The following is a 15279-nucleotide window of genomic DNA, read 5'->3' as shown; positions in this document are numbered from 1 at the left end:
TGCTTGATTGTAAAAAATTCTCAACAAAACAAAAACAAGTAATTAAAAACATGTTTACCACGAATTAAAAACAGCAACAGACCAAACATTTTTTAAAACACATCAGCACCTATGTATCTGAATAGGCTTGCCTAAACAAAGAAGTTTTAAACAGGCACTGAAAAGAATATAGTGAAGGTGTCTGCCTGATGTCAATAGGCAGGGAGTTCCAAAGAGTTGATGCTACCACACTAAAAGAACAATTTCTTACAAGTGTGGAACAAGTATTATGCAGCATCTGTAACAGTGCCTGTTCTGCAGATTAAAGTGCTCAAGTGGGCACATATGGGGTAAGGCAGTCCCACAAATAAACTGGTCCCAAGCTGTTAAGGGCTTTATATACCAATAACAACACCTTGAACTAGGTCCAGTAGCAAATTGGCAACCAGTACAGACCCCTGAGCAGAGGTGGTACACGCTGACAGGGTCTCACTCTTGTCAGCAACCTTGCTGCAGCATTCTGCATTAACTGCAGTTTCTGGGTCAGCTGTAAGGGAAGCCCTACATAGCGTGCATTGCAGTAATCCAGTCTTGACGTCACCAATGCTTGAATTACTGTGGACAGGCTCTCCTGGTCCAGGAATGGTCTAAGTTGTCTTACTAAGCACGGCTGATAAAAGGCACTTCCAGTCACTGAGACCACCTGGGCCTCCAGTGACAGAGCTGGATCCAGAAGCACCCCAGAGTGTATACCTGCTCCCTCCGGGAGAGTGCAACCCCATCCAGGACAGGCAATTGACCAATTTCTTGGACACGGAAACCACTTACCCTCAGTGCCTCTGTCTTGTCAGGATTCAAGCTCAGCGTATTTTCCTTTATCCATCCCACCACTGCATCCAGGCACCAGGTTAGGTCCTATACAGCCTCTCCTGATATGGATATTATGGAGATGTAAAGCTGAGTATCATCAGCACACCTTGCCCCAAAACTCCTAATGACTGCTCCCAGCGACTTCATACAGATGATAAATAGCATTGGGGATAAGATGGTACCCTGCGGCACCCCACAGTGCCAGAGGGCCAAAAGGTAATCACCCAATGCTACCCTCTGGACTCAGTCCTGTCTGTATGACTGGAACTACCACAGCATGTGCCCCCAATTCCCATCCCACTGAGCCGGTCCAGGAGGATACCAAGGTCAATCCTATCAAAAGCCGCAGAGAGATCAAGAAACAGGAGCAAGGCTGCACTCCCCCTGCCCCGCTCTCTGCAAAGGTCATCCATCAAGGCAACCAAGGCTGACTCAGTCCCATGGCCAGACCTGAACTTACAGATCTAGTTAATCTATGTCATCTAAGAACGCTCACAGCTGCCTCACCACTGCTCTCTACACCATTTGTGACTGGTCGATAGTTTTTCCAATCCAAGGGGTCCAGGGCTGGTTTCTTTAGGATGGTCTCACCACCATCTCTTTGAAGGCCGCAGGGCCACCTCCTCATGCAATGAAGCATTAAGGACACTCTGCATCCAATCAGTCAACCCCCCTCTGCTAGATTTAATAAGCCAGGGGGGACAGGGGTCAAGAGAGCATGTGGTTGGAATATAACCATCCCCAGTCCCTAGGCCACTTTGTCTCTTAACCATAGCCATTTGACCAAAACGTAGCTTTGCATTCCTCTAGTCTAGGACAAAATGCAATTATAAACAATAGTTTTACTTTATGAGAAATACAAACTGGAAAAATAAAAACAATTTTCAGCCTTTTGTGACGTGTCCTTTAATGAACTGCACCACTTCGAACTTCAGGAGTGGAAAGGAATATTTGAATGCTCCCCCATGTAGGGGGGGAAAAACCTTTGCGCCTTCAAAACTAATGTTCTAGGGAACAGGTTATGCTAGAATCTTCTTCTTGACATGCAGCTAGTATGTGTATGCAGTGAGGTTGTATGTGTCTTCTAATACAGGGAAAATATTCAAACATCTACTCCTTTGTCTGTGGTCTGAAATGGTACAGTCCAGAAGCAGACATGTCACTGCTTGATTATTACAGTAGAATCAAAGTTTAATTTGGCTAATAAGGAAAACAGAACCATCCTGAAAGAGATACAATCCAAACACTTTTTCTAACCTAACAGGATCTACGCTCCCACATTTATTGTGCAGGAGGATGTGAATGTTATCACTTAATACATTGTATCTATGCAAATAACGAGAAAAGCAATTTTATTCCTGCTCTTATTTACTATAGGATTGACTGCTCTTGGATATTTTTTCAGATACGGAAGCTACTGAGAAACCGAGAGCACATCTATTGCCATGTTCCTTGTTTGCACAGAACTCTAGCAATGGATACCTACAACAAATGGAATTGCCCCACTGTCAGATATGGTAACCCCAAGGTTCCTGCAACACCATGCCTCATGCACAAGGAGCATGTTCTTAGCCTAGCTGCAACTGGATCTCCTTTTACCAAATGGGTAGAATGAACGACTTCCTCTCTGTTAAACCAGCCACTGCCAAAGACAGAAAGCTGGGATAAATGGACCTTTGATTCTGACCAAGCAATTCAGTTACATCCTTTGGAGAGAGCAATAGCATGATATTCACAGTTTGTGCGGGCACAGAAGTTCTAAAGCAGGGGCATCATCAACTCCCATCATCCTTACTGGTCCTGCTGAGAGAGGCTGGTGGAAGCTGGGGTCCAACAACATCTGGAGGGCAATACATTCCTCAGCCCTGATATAAACTGATAATGGGAAGAGCTGCAAATCAGGGCAAGAGAGCACATACTTTGCATATGGAAGGTTCAGTCCCCTGGATCTCTACGTAGGGCAGGGAAAGACCTATTCTGAAACCCTGGAAAGCTTTTGCCAGCCATTGCAGACAATGCTGACCTCAGAAGGACCAGCTTGGTATAAGACAGCTTCCTATGTCCTAAAAATGGCACTATCCATGTTTGTCAGTCTTTGGGAAAACGCGTGAGCATTCTGGAAAGAGTTTTCCAGCAAATCTCTACAATGTAATTAAAAAATGCAAAGCTGGCCACAGTTCTCAAAGACTTTTAATAGCAAATGGTGGCCGTCACTTTTATTGGTTTGCTTTCTCTACTTTTATCTAGATTTTAGCCTACTTCTTGTTGCTACTGTTTAAATAGTTGAATGTGCTCTGATGGATTTTCACTGCAAACCACTTCGAATATCTTAATAGAAAAATCATAAATCCATATTTTAAATATCTAAATTTTAGGAATGTGAAAGCACATCCCTAGTGTCTATTCTACAGATTTACGGGCAATTTACTCCTGAAACTGTTTGGGGATTCAACGACCTAGCACAGAAACACATACAAAAGCAGCAGGGGGGTAAGGAGTGATGTTCAGTGAATCTGATAATCTGTAAACTGTTGGGGCCACATACAAAGCAGTCCTATTGGCTATGTACAGGCACTCAGGTTTCATGTTAAACCTTTATGCAAACCTCATTCACAGCAGAGGAGAAAAAAGGCCAGAATGTAGCCATCCAACCAGGTACCTTTTTCATATGTTAATTACTGTTTGATTTTATGAAGCAGAAACCCCAATTCTGAACTGATTTCACGGAAATAGAATATATATCCATATACAAAAGTTGCATGATATTTCCTGTACATCTCACTATGCCTGGGAGATACCAGATGCATGGTTTTCCAAGCAGTTTTTCAACAACCATCACAGCTCACGAGGCAAGTTTCTGGAGCAGGCTTCCTTCTCTTATTTTGGTTGTGTTTGCCACTGAGACAGCCATTTTAATCTCTCACGGTAGAATTGCAACATTCTATCAAACACAAAGGAGTTCAAAAACAAAAATGATTTATGCCCTTACGTTTCCCTTGCAAGCATTTTTTTCCAGATCACTTGCAATTTCTGCCATGAAAACTCCAGTATTCCCATAAACTAAACTAGCCATTTCTGAATGGAAAAATGGAATTGCTGGAAGAGCTACTAACAACAGAACTTTGCTCCAATGCTATAATCAGCCAACCACAGTCCCAACTGTGGAATTTTTCCACTGCTTCCTGTGAAAGAAAGGCTAGAACACTAATTTGACAATTTAGAGTCCTCACTCAACTTGCTTGCCATGTACTGCTGACTACAGGTTAACCAGCACATCATGTTCCCAAGATGTTGTCCATCCAGCTGCACACCATATTTTAAGAAGGATGCAGATAAACTGGAGGACAACAAGGATAATCAGGGGCTGGAAACAAAGCCCTATGAGGTGAGACTCAAAAAACTGGGCAGGTTTGCCTTGAGAAGAGCAGACTGAGGGGAGTTATGATAGCATTCTTCAAGTTCTTAAAAGGTTGTCACATGGAAGAGGGTCAGGATCTCTTCTCAATCATCCCAGAGTGCAGGACACAGAATAATGGGCTCAACTTACAGGAAGACAGATTTCCACTTAACATCAGGAAAAAATGTCCTAACTATTATGACCGGTACAACAATGGAACCAATGACCTAGGGAGGTGGTGGGCTCTCCAACAATGGAGGCATTCAAGAGGCAGCTGGACAGCCACCTGTCGGGTATGCTTTAAGATGGATCCCTGCATTGAGCACGGGGCTGGACTCGATGGCCTTATAGGCCTCTTCCAACTCTACTATTCTATGAAACCAAAGCTGTTCAGTTCTCACCAAATGGAGTAATGATTATTCACTTGGCTATGGATTTAGTATGTGGCCTCTGCATGCTGCTGCTCTGTTCTGGTCGGCTTAAATTTGCCATTCCCACAACAACACACACCCTAACTATATGGGAATTTACAGAACTGTCTACCAAGCCAATCCCCTCCAAAACATCAGTTTTCCTCCATCACCTTACATAGTCAAGATTTGTAGCTTGGGTCCCTCAGTTGCTGCTGCAACCCAGCGTCAGCACAGTTGCCAAAAAAGTCCACTAGTCCTCAGCCAGCTAAGAGAAAAGCACAAGGCCCCTTTGGCAGGAAGGAAGAAACTGAGAAAAGCATGCGGGACATTGCTAGACAACTTTTTTGACACTTCCCTTTTACTTCCATATCATGCTTGTTAGTTAGAAATGAAGGAAGGTGGTGATGGCTTGGAATGTGGTAGCCCCACATGATGCATAGTTACATGCAGGAACCTGGGAAGACATGGTTGCACTGTGCAGAGTTAAAACCCAGGAGTTAGTAAGTCCAGGCCTTCCAAGTAACTGTGTACCAAAAGCATAACTGCTTAAACCAGGGCAGAGCCTCATAGTGGAGCAATACATTTGTGTGCATGGCGTCCCTATGTAAAGCAGTCTGCACATGAACATGCACACAAGGTCTCTCGGCAGAGACCAGGTCAAGGGCAGGGTGAAAGATTTTGCTCTGCTGCAACCACATTCCCACAGGAATAATTTGTAGCCACTTGCAGAAGAACAGCTGGTATAGCACAGTGGGGAGGACAGCCTGGCTGGAAGTCCAGAGTCTGTGAGTTCAAATCCCTGCTCGTGTCTCCTGGGTGTCAAGGGCCAGCTAAAGATCACCCCCACAGGGAGTGGCTCAGGGGTTACGTGCCCTGCCACCTGTGCAGCTGTGGGCAAGCTGCATAGTCCCAAGGAGCCCAGTTGCCCCCAGCTGGCAGTTGCGGACAAGGAAGGGGCTGGCTTGTGCAGCTGTGGCAAGCTGAGCAGGCCCTAGCCAGCTGGGGAGGACTAGCCTCAGAAGGAGGCAATGGTAAACCCCCTTTGAATACCGCTTACCATAAAAACCCTATTCATAGGGTCGCCATAAGTCAGGATCGACTTGAAGGCAGTCCATTTCCATTTCTGTAGAAGGATGCATATGGTTATGATTCAGGGACATCACTGGAATGAGCAACAAACTACACGTTCTTAGCGATTCCTGTTCGTTGGGGACACAGAGACATATTTTTGCCCTTCTCCCAACAGTCTTGTCAACTTCAGCCCATTTATTGAAGGCCACAGAACTTAGGGGGATCACTGAAATCTGAGCCCACTCTAGGCAGGTTCCATTTCTTGGAAACACTAGACAAAGACAAAGCCAGCACACAGGAACTGGCATGTACCGTTTTGCAAGCACAGACATGTAAAATACTTATCATATTATTACGGCCGGCAGAGCACAAGAGAGGGTACAGAACTTTACTGGGGTTTCCCCATAAAACTGTTTTTGTTTGTTTCTGTCTCAAACACCCACACAAACTGGAAAGGCTTGAATTTCTCCCAGATGTTTCCACCACATTTCTACGTACAGCCTTGTATGTAGTCAACCTTGACTCTGTAGGCAGGAAGGAGGAATAGTTTTTGTCTATAAGACATCCTCCTGTCTACATACCCATTCAGCAGTCTGTGAATTAATTAGGCAGTGGGATGAACAGTGTATCAACAGTTTCACTGTCTAAACCGGGCAAAGATAGTGTTGCAGTTGATATATGCTCTGCAGGTGAGGGCCTCTGTAGATACCATCTTATCAGGAGGTCCATTCTGCACAACAAGGGCATATTAGACAGACGCCATCTCTGTTATCTTTTTGGAGCCTACTGAAGACCTTCCTATTTCAGCAAGCCTTTTAACCTTATCCCAATCTGTGTCTGTGATGGAATTGCTTGTTAATATGTTTTTACAGCTTTTTTTAATGTTTTTAAAGCTTTTTTTAAAATAGATGTTTTTAAAGATGTTTTGTTGTAATATATTTTTAAGGATGTTTTGTTGCAATATATTTTAAAGTCTGTTTTTATGATGTTTTAGAGTGTTTCTGTTTGCCACCCTGGGCTTCAGTGGCAGGAAGGGCAGGATATAAATCTAATAAATAAACAAACAAACTTACTTTAACATACATGCTGAGGCCATCTTGTCTAGTGCAGCTCAGAAGCTCATGGCCTCCATGACAATCATGGGGCTGTCTCAAGTCCAACAGAAGTGGCACAACTTGGCTTTCTGTTCCCATTTACTGCAAGGAGGGGATGATGCCTGCGTGTGCGAGAGAGGGGGGGAGAGAGAGGAAATATCTCTCTATTTGGCCAGGTTTGGTCCGTATGCTACCTTAGATCTCCGTCAGGGTGGATGACCTATTATGATGGTATGCCCTGGAAGACTTATGGATTATTTATGTGGTATACTTTTATCCCACCCTCCATCATACGATTATGGTCCGGTTACAATTCAGTTAAAAAATCCAACAATAAAGAAGAGATAAAACGTCCATAACATCAGCCATAAAACATCCAATTATGGCTCGGCAGGGCAACTGTAAACTAAAATTCTAACATCACAAAAAGGCCCAGGCAAGTAAGAAGGTCTTTACCTGGTGCCAATATGTCAATTGTGTAAGCACCAGTCACACTTCCCAGGGGAAGGCATTCCGTAACTGTGGAGGGGGTCCTATTTTGTTATCACACAATGTGAGGCCACAAGAAGGGCCAGATGGTTTCCTGATATCTCTGGAGGTAGGCAGATATTTATTTAACAAAATGTATATACCGCTTGATAATAAATTGTAATAAAACCTCAGTACGGTTTATCAGCAGATGTAACCCAGGGAATTCAAAGAGCAATTTGAAGGCTCTGAAGAGAACACTAAAGATAAAAATCAGGTACATATGTGGAACGTGTGCACACATACACTCCCTCTAGTTCCCAGCTGTAAATCTAGCAAGGAAAGAGATATTCAGGAAAGCATATCACATTCCTCCCACATTTCCTATGAACAATGCAGGACTGAAGGTATTTACTCCTCTTTATACCTCAGCTCAATCACTGACATCAACTGGAGGAGTGCAGTTAGTTATCCAATTTCTAGTTGAAACTAGCTGGGCTTCTGAAACAGAGACATTTAGTGTCACCAGTCCCATGCTGTGGAATACACTTCCAGCAAAGATTTGGAAGGTGACTCTTGAACGCTTTATGTTGACAGGCCTATTCAGTTGTTTAAACTTTGTAAAGCTGAGCCAACCATTTTCATCATTGTTCTGTATTGTTTTTATGGTATTTTACGCTTTCCACAGAACAGCTGGTATAGCACAGTGGGGAGGAGACCCTGGCTGGGAGTCCAGAGTCTGTGAGTTCAAATTCCCGCTTGTGTCTCCTGGGTGTCAAGGGCCAGCTAAAGATCACCCCCACAGGGAGTGGCTCAGGGGTTACGTGCCCTGCTACCTGTGCAGCTGTGGGCAAGCTGCATAGTCCCAAGGAGCCCAGTTGCCCCCAGCTGGCAGTTGTGGACAAGGAAGGGGCTGGCTTGTGCAACTGTGGAAAGCTGAGCAGGCCCTAGCCATCTGGGGAGGACTAGCCTCAGAGGGAGGCAATAGTAAACCCCTTCTGAATACCGCTTACGATAAAAACGCTATTCATAGGGTAGCTATAAGTTGGGATCGACTTGAAGGCAGTCCATTTCCATTTTTTCATGCTTTCTACACTTAAAATTTTGTTGTACACCATCCTGGTATTTTATAAGTTGAGTCCATATTCCTGTGGTTTTTCATTTGAACCCATTCTTACTACGTACACCACAGGAGTTGTTACTTGGCTTTGTTAAATATATAGTAATCGATCAGGTGAAAAAGGCCTGGGTCACTTAAAGAACACTCTGGGTATTTATATGATGTTTTGAGAACACAGCCATATGGGACTTTCTTCAGGGATTAGATGTACTAATCCAGGATGTCCAAACCCTACTCAGTTGTAGCTGGGTCTGAACATCTGCTGGGAGCACAGCAGCACAAGTTGTGTAGAATAAGCTATCTATCCTACTATCAGTGGCTGTGGGCTTCTCAGATCCAGGACCCACAGGCAATTACAACCTGCAGCATTGGACCCAGTTTTAAATAGATCCTCATACATCCACTGTAAAGAAACCCAAGGCTCCTGTGCCTTTAATAGATGGAATTTTCATATATGCAGCTTGTCAGGATTGGAGTCCCTTCTGCTACCCAACTGTTACACATACAGAAGTCTTCTCCTATTTCACCTCTAGCCATCTCTTCTAAGAAAGAAAATGGTTCTATAAGCCAGTCACTATCACCCTTATGCCTTGCTTGTGGGCTTCATTGGCCACTGTGGGATACAGGATGCTAGACAACGTTGCAGGTTGTAGTTGACTGTGGGTCCTGGATCTGAGAAGCCCAAGGCCGCTGATTATAGATAGCTAGATAAGACCTTGGCCTGATCCAGCAGGGTTCTTATTTCCTTAAAGGGTGGCAATTTCACTGCTTGACTCACCTTAAATCAAAGTGCAACTCATTTGGGGGTTCTTACCAACCAGTTGAAAGCAAATGCTCTAAAAACAGATGTGGACAGACTCCAGGATTACAGCAATTACTTCACTGTTGCTGTTTTTCAACAGAACCCTGGAACCAAGTGCTCAAAGAGTGGCTCAAAGGGTGGTGTCTGTTACTTACTGCACCCCGAGCCATAAACTGGAATGGCCTGCATATACAAATACAAATCTACATATAAGTTGTCACTATCATCATCATCAGAATTTATTACCCACCCTTCACCCAAAGATCCCAGGGCGGGTCACAACAATTTAATAACATATAATTAAAAACAGTTGAAAACAACCCAAACAACATCACAAGAAAAAGGGTGGGTCCTAAAAATATACATCTCAGCTGTCAAAGGAAAGGGTAAAGAGGTGCATCTTCAGCATTTGCTGAAAGTTAGATAATGAAGTTGCTAGACACATCTCAGTGGGGAGAGAGTTCCACAGCTTAGGGGCTGCCACAGAGAATGCCCTCTCCCAGGCCACTACCCCCCAAACTTCTCAGGGTGGTGGAACTACCAAAAGGGCCCCCTCTGCTGATCTCAACACCCAAGAGCATTTGCAGGAAAAGAGGCAGTCTCTCAGGTATTTGGGACCTAAGTCGTTTAGGGCTTTAAACACTAATGTGATCACCTTGAACTGGGCCTTGAAACGAACTGGCAACCAATGCAGGGGTTATATGAGTTCTAAAGGGAACCCCAGCCAGTACTCTGGCTGCTGCATTTTGAACCAGTTGAAGTTTCAGAGTCATCTTCAAAGGCAGTCCCAGGTAGAGCGCATTTCAATAATCCAGTCTGGAAGTTCTCAGAGCGTCTTGGAGCACTGTGGGCAAGTCAGTTCTGTAAAAAAGGGACCGAACCTGGCGAACCAGCCAGAGCTAGAACAAGGCACTCCTAGCCACTGGGGCCACCTGAGCCTCCAGTGACAGTGTTGAATCAAGGAGTACCCCCAGGTTCGGACCTGCTACGTCAAGGAAAGAGCAACCCCATCCAGAACAGGCCATCTTCCCACCATAGATCAGAGACTCCAACAGAGGGGCAAGGGAGGGAGAGAGAAAAAACCACTTTTGTTGCTGCTATAGTAAGAGTCAGGTACTAATGCTGAAACAGTATTTTCAAGCCCTTTACCTGGTCAATAGAACAGGACTTTCTTCTTGCTACACTCCAGGCTTCAGCTCAGGATCACCTTTTGCTTTGAGAGGCCATAGGCAAAATGCCTTCTGGTATACCCCTCAATCATTGGTAGGCCAAGGCAGGCTTACCCAGTGGCTGTGGCCACAGGCAGTAGCAGCACTCTAAGCTGTCGCCGTGATCATATTACTCCGGTTTTGGTAGATCTACACTGGCTGCCAGTTGTTTACCGGGCCCAATTCAAGGTGTTGGTGTTGACCTTTAAAGCCCTATACGGTTTTGGCCCAGTTTATCTGAAGGAGCCCCTCCAGCGTCACCAATTATGCCGCCCGACAAGATCAGCCATACAAGACCTCCTCTCGGTCCCACCAGTTAAAATAGCTAGGCTGGTGCGGACCAGAGAGAGGGCATTTTCGATTGTGGCCCCCACCCTCTGGAATTCCCTTCCTTTCGATCTTCGCCATGCCCCCTCCCTGATAGGTTTCCGCCGGGCCTTGAAGACCTGGCTGTTCAGGCAGGCCTACGGGATCTCCGAGGTAGATTAGCTTTTAATGCTGTTATTAACTGGAAGGGTGGTGTTAGATTAATTATTGATTGTGGTTCTCATTGTTTTTATATTGTATTTTATTGTGTTATGTACGTCGCCTAGAGTGGCCGTTCATTCAGCCAGATAGGCGACTCATAAATAAAATTTTATTATTATTATTATTAAGCATTGCTGAATGACCGGGTCTAACCACTGTTTTAAATTCTCTACACTGCTTTGGAGTAACCCTACAACAGGATCATTATCGAAATTAAAATAGTGGCTCAATCCAGACGACTAGCTCTGCAAGAAAATTATTTAATTTTCTCCTCTGGAAAGAAGGTGTCAGCAGTGAGCACTGTCAGGTCACTGGGACCCTGGCCACTACCCAAGGATGCCAAGTTCAGATGCCAGCCCTGCTTCAGTTTAGTTCAAACCACCTGACCTCAGGAATCCGGAATTGGAGATTCTCCAGGACGACAGAGCCACTGGAGAGTATAAACTACAGCCATTCCAACAGCACGGCTGAAGAGGATCCTATCTGAGACCATTTTTTAAAAGCACATTTCTGTGCAAATAGAGGTTTTTTCTCTGTGCATTTCTGAGTTGGTCTCTTTTCTCCCTTTCTTACCTACTGACAGTCCTGGCCTGAGTCTGATACAAGACTTCTTGCATGCAACAGCTTTTCTTGGAATTTTGGTTTGCTACACTGACCTGGCTAACAGAAATCTCCACAAAGATGCACTCTGAGTGAGATTCTGAAAAAGCAAGCATGTGTCTTGCTTTAAGGAAGTTCTGCAAGACAGAAATGACAGCCCACTCCTCCCCCAGCTTTTCAGATACAAACTACCCAGAAACCCTTTACCAGCTCTTCTTACACTATATATGCAGGTACATATATGGGGGGGGGGAGAAACAAGAACACCCCACTATTCAAAGCTATTTCTTCCTTGCCATGAGCCCCACATTCTTTACCGCCGTTCTCCACAAGAACAGCGGAGGGAGGGGGGAACCATGAAACATACTTTCCAACCAACACCCCCTCAGCTTTCCCCTCCCACACCAATCACACCGGAATAAAATGGATGTTATGCACGCCTCTGTTTCAGAGCTTTGCTGGTGCACCATGACATCACTGCTAGAGAAGGGGCCAAGTTTAGAACTCCATCTGGGACAAATAATGTTGGGGCGCATTGTGCTCTCTTTTGTTTATACACAGCAACCGAGAATGCCTTGGTGGTAAGCAAACTTGCTCAGAAGATTTATTTCTCAAGTCTTCCAAAACAGTATTTTGCATCCTGGAACTACTTTGGGACTCAAAGTTAACTTTCCAAGATAGTGAGCTAAAGTGTTTTTTGTTCCTTCTTGCCCTTTCTAAGAGAGAATCCATTGTTCCTGAGAGTTATAATTAGCTTAAAAAGATGGAACATTCACTTAAAAATTAAGGAAAGAATGCTGTGGCAACTGAAGGAAATTAAAGCCTATTGTGTATGGATGCTTATCTTCCTTCCAGCTAGACCTTAATTTAAGAGATCCTAGAGACCTTTGCAGTTTTTCAGTGTGGGTACAATGAACACTTGAGGAGAGTGATGTAGCAATAGGCTACACACACACCAGCCTACGCAGCTTCACTTGAAGGACTGAAAAGAGCTTTCAGGTGAGAGATTTCCACAGACATTCAAACGTTTGTCTGTGTGCAAGGTTGTAAGTATCCTGCCTCCGCCAGCGAAACTGTCCCAGACCTTCATCTGTGTGTTGTGCTTGTGCCCCAAATCCTGCACTGGGTGTTGCATTCCCAGAGCTACCACCATCAGGCCTGAATTGTAACTTCAAGCACAAGCCCTGCTTGCTCACAAACAGCAGATGATTAAACAAACCTGTTTCAGGGTATACTGCTTCAGCCTGCACAAGTGGCAAATCGTATAGTGGAATGTCACTCCATACACCCCTCTCCCCCCCCCAAAAGGAGTGCCCAAGTAAGCTAACATGACAGAGAAAAAACGGCTATACTCTTTTCTATACGCAGACAAAAGTTTTGATATTGAAGTGCCCTCCCATTGCCCAAGGGCTGAAGTGGTGTAGCCAAAAAGCAATTTTTATCTCACTTGCTGCTTGTGAGAAACTAGGCCTAACAGTGTATGAATCGGGGAAGGATTGTGCATGAGTATGTCTGAAAGTGTGAGTGTCAGAGAGAGAAAATCAGAATATCTCACAAGAATTAAAAGCTAAACAGTATGCCCAGCCATAACATTCCAAACATGATGAAATCTGAATGCAGTTTCAAGCAACAAGTTTATCCAGGAATTATCCCTCAAACAATTGACAATTAGGTGGAAGGGGAGAGTTGGCCTCACCCACTGGCCCCACCATCCAACCCTGAGGAGAACTCATCCACAGAGCTTTTGTATGCATGTAAGCATCCTCACGATTTGGACCCTGATTGCCCGGAGTTCAAAACCACAGGGAGAGCAAAGGAACAGCCTGCTGAATCAGGCCAGCAGCCCATCTAGTTCACACAGTGGCCAACCAGATGCCCAAGGGAGGCCTGCAAGCTGGACCTGAGTGCAACAGCCTTCTCCCCACTTGTGATTCTAGCAACTAATATACAGAGAAATACTGCCTCCAACATAGCCATCGTGGCTTGTGGCCAATAGCCACTAATATCCTTGTCCTCCATGAATTTGTCTAATCCTCTTTTAAAGAGCAGCCATCACTGCCTCTTGTGGGAGCAAATTCCATAGTTTAACTATGTGCTGTGTGAAGAAGTACTTTCTTTTGTCTGTCCTGAATCTTCCAACATTCAGCTTCATTAGATGTCCATAAATTCTAGTGTTATGAGGGAGAAAAACTTCTCTGTCCATTTTTTCCATGCCATGCATAATTTTATACACTTCTGTCATGTCACCTCTTGCTCACCTTTTCTCTAAATAAAAAAGCCCGAAATGCTGCAACTGTTCCTCATAGGGAAGCTGCTCCATCCCCTTGATCATTTTGGTTGCCCTTTTCTGAACCTCTTCCAAATCTACAGTATACTTTTTGAAGTGAGGCGACTGGAACTGTACATAATATACCGAATGCGGCCACACCATAGATCGATATAACAGCGTATGTGTATAGAGCACAGTCTCCTCCTCAGACATGCGCCTCAATGCATGGATGGCAAAGGTCAGGCCAGCAAATATGATCCCACTCTCCCCCCCTCACACAATTGTTTATCGGGTGAAATGGAAAAACTACACACACACCTCTCTGAAACCAAGAATCTGGGCCTTGAGATAGGTGGGGCTTGAAAGCTTTCTGAATCGGCAAGTTGTGAGCAGGCAATTACAGAATCAAAGAAATAAGAGACTCAAAGAAATAACAAACTCAACCCCAGGACATCTTCCCAGGACACTGTGGTATAATGGAACTGAACTGAATGTCTGTGATCAAGCATATTGATTTTAAATCTCGTCTTAGATTACCTGCATCTTCACTGGATTGATTTAGTTCTAAGAGCCTTTCAAGCACAGCAACTGAGGTTTGTTAGAATTAGACTTCTTTGTTGTTTCCCTCTTGAGAAACAGTCAATTTGTTATTTTACAATAGAGAAGAGATGCAGCTTAGTACCAATATCATATATACACTTCTCTTGCTTAGATTTTGGTTATCCCTCCCCCCCCTTTGCTGGTAAGCAAGTATTGGTTGTTTTAATTGGCAAACCTCTGGATTTTGTTAGCTGGATGTTGTTCAAAACTAAAAATCAGGGAGTTGCTTTGTTGAAAAGCCATCTGATGCTAGGAGAAGGGGGAAAGGGCACTAGTCCATATGCATGAGCAGCTGCAAAAGGTCAGGCAATGAGCAAAGTGACCAAGGCCAGAATGGCAGTCTGTGACTCTATGGCAGAGCATATGCTTTGCAGGCAGAGTCCCAGGTTCTGTTCCTGGCCTCTCTAGTTTTAACAAGTAAAGCTGGGAAATGTACCTGCCTGAGTAGTCTCTATTGGTATAAAAGCAGCTTTGGATGTTCAACTACAGGCATACCCCACTTAATGTTGCTCCACTTAACATTGCCTCGCTATAACATACATGCTCCATACGTCCCCATACCCCGCTTAACGTTCGCGCGCTTCGCAATAACGTACATTTTATTGGCATGATGCCGTTGCCATCTAGTGGTGATTGCGTGCAGTACAAGTGAAGACAATTGCTTCACTTAAAGTAGATTTTCACTTAAAGTATACTCTCCGGTCCCGTTGCAAACGTGAAAGCGGGGTATGCCTGTATAGCATGCTCTATTCTGCTGAAAGAACATCCCAACAATCTTTGGCATTTTATGTCTTTTTTCCACATGCATTTCTATTAAAAAAATATTAAAAATCAGTTGCTGTTATATGCCTTCAAGTTGA

At 44.4% G+C, this 15279-nt stretch overlaps 1 protein-coding gene across 9 annotated transcripts in view; it reads right to left on the bottom strand.

The window, feature by feature from the left end:
• The window catches only part of FNDC3B (fibronectin type III domain containing 3B), a 389419-nt gene that overhangs the window by 291232 nt on the left and 82908 nt on the right, over positions 1-15279 (bottom strand). The window lies entirely within an intron of this gene.

This window comes from Rhineura floridana, chromosome 7, assembly GCF_030035675.1.
Source record: "Rhineura floridana isolate rRhiFlo1 chromosome 7, rRhiFlo1.hap2, whole genome shotgun sequence".
In the NCBI taxonomy this organism is placed as follows: Eukaryota; Metazoa; Chordata; class Lepidosauria; order Squamata; family Rhineuridae; genus Rhineura; species Rhineura floridana.
Note: the sequence above shows the minus strand (reverse complement) of the source record. Positions and strands in the feature narration are given on the sequence as shown.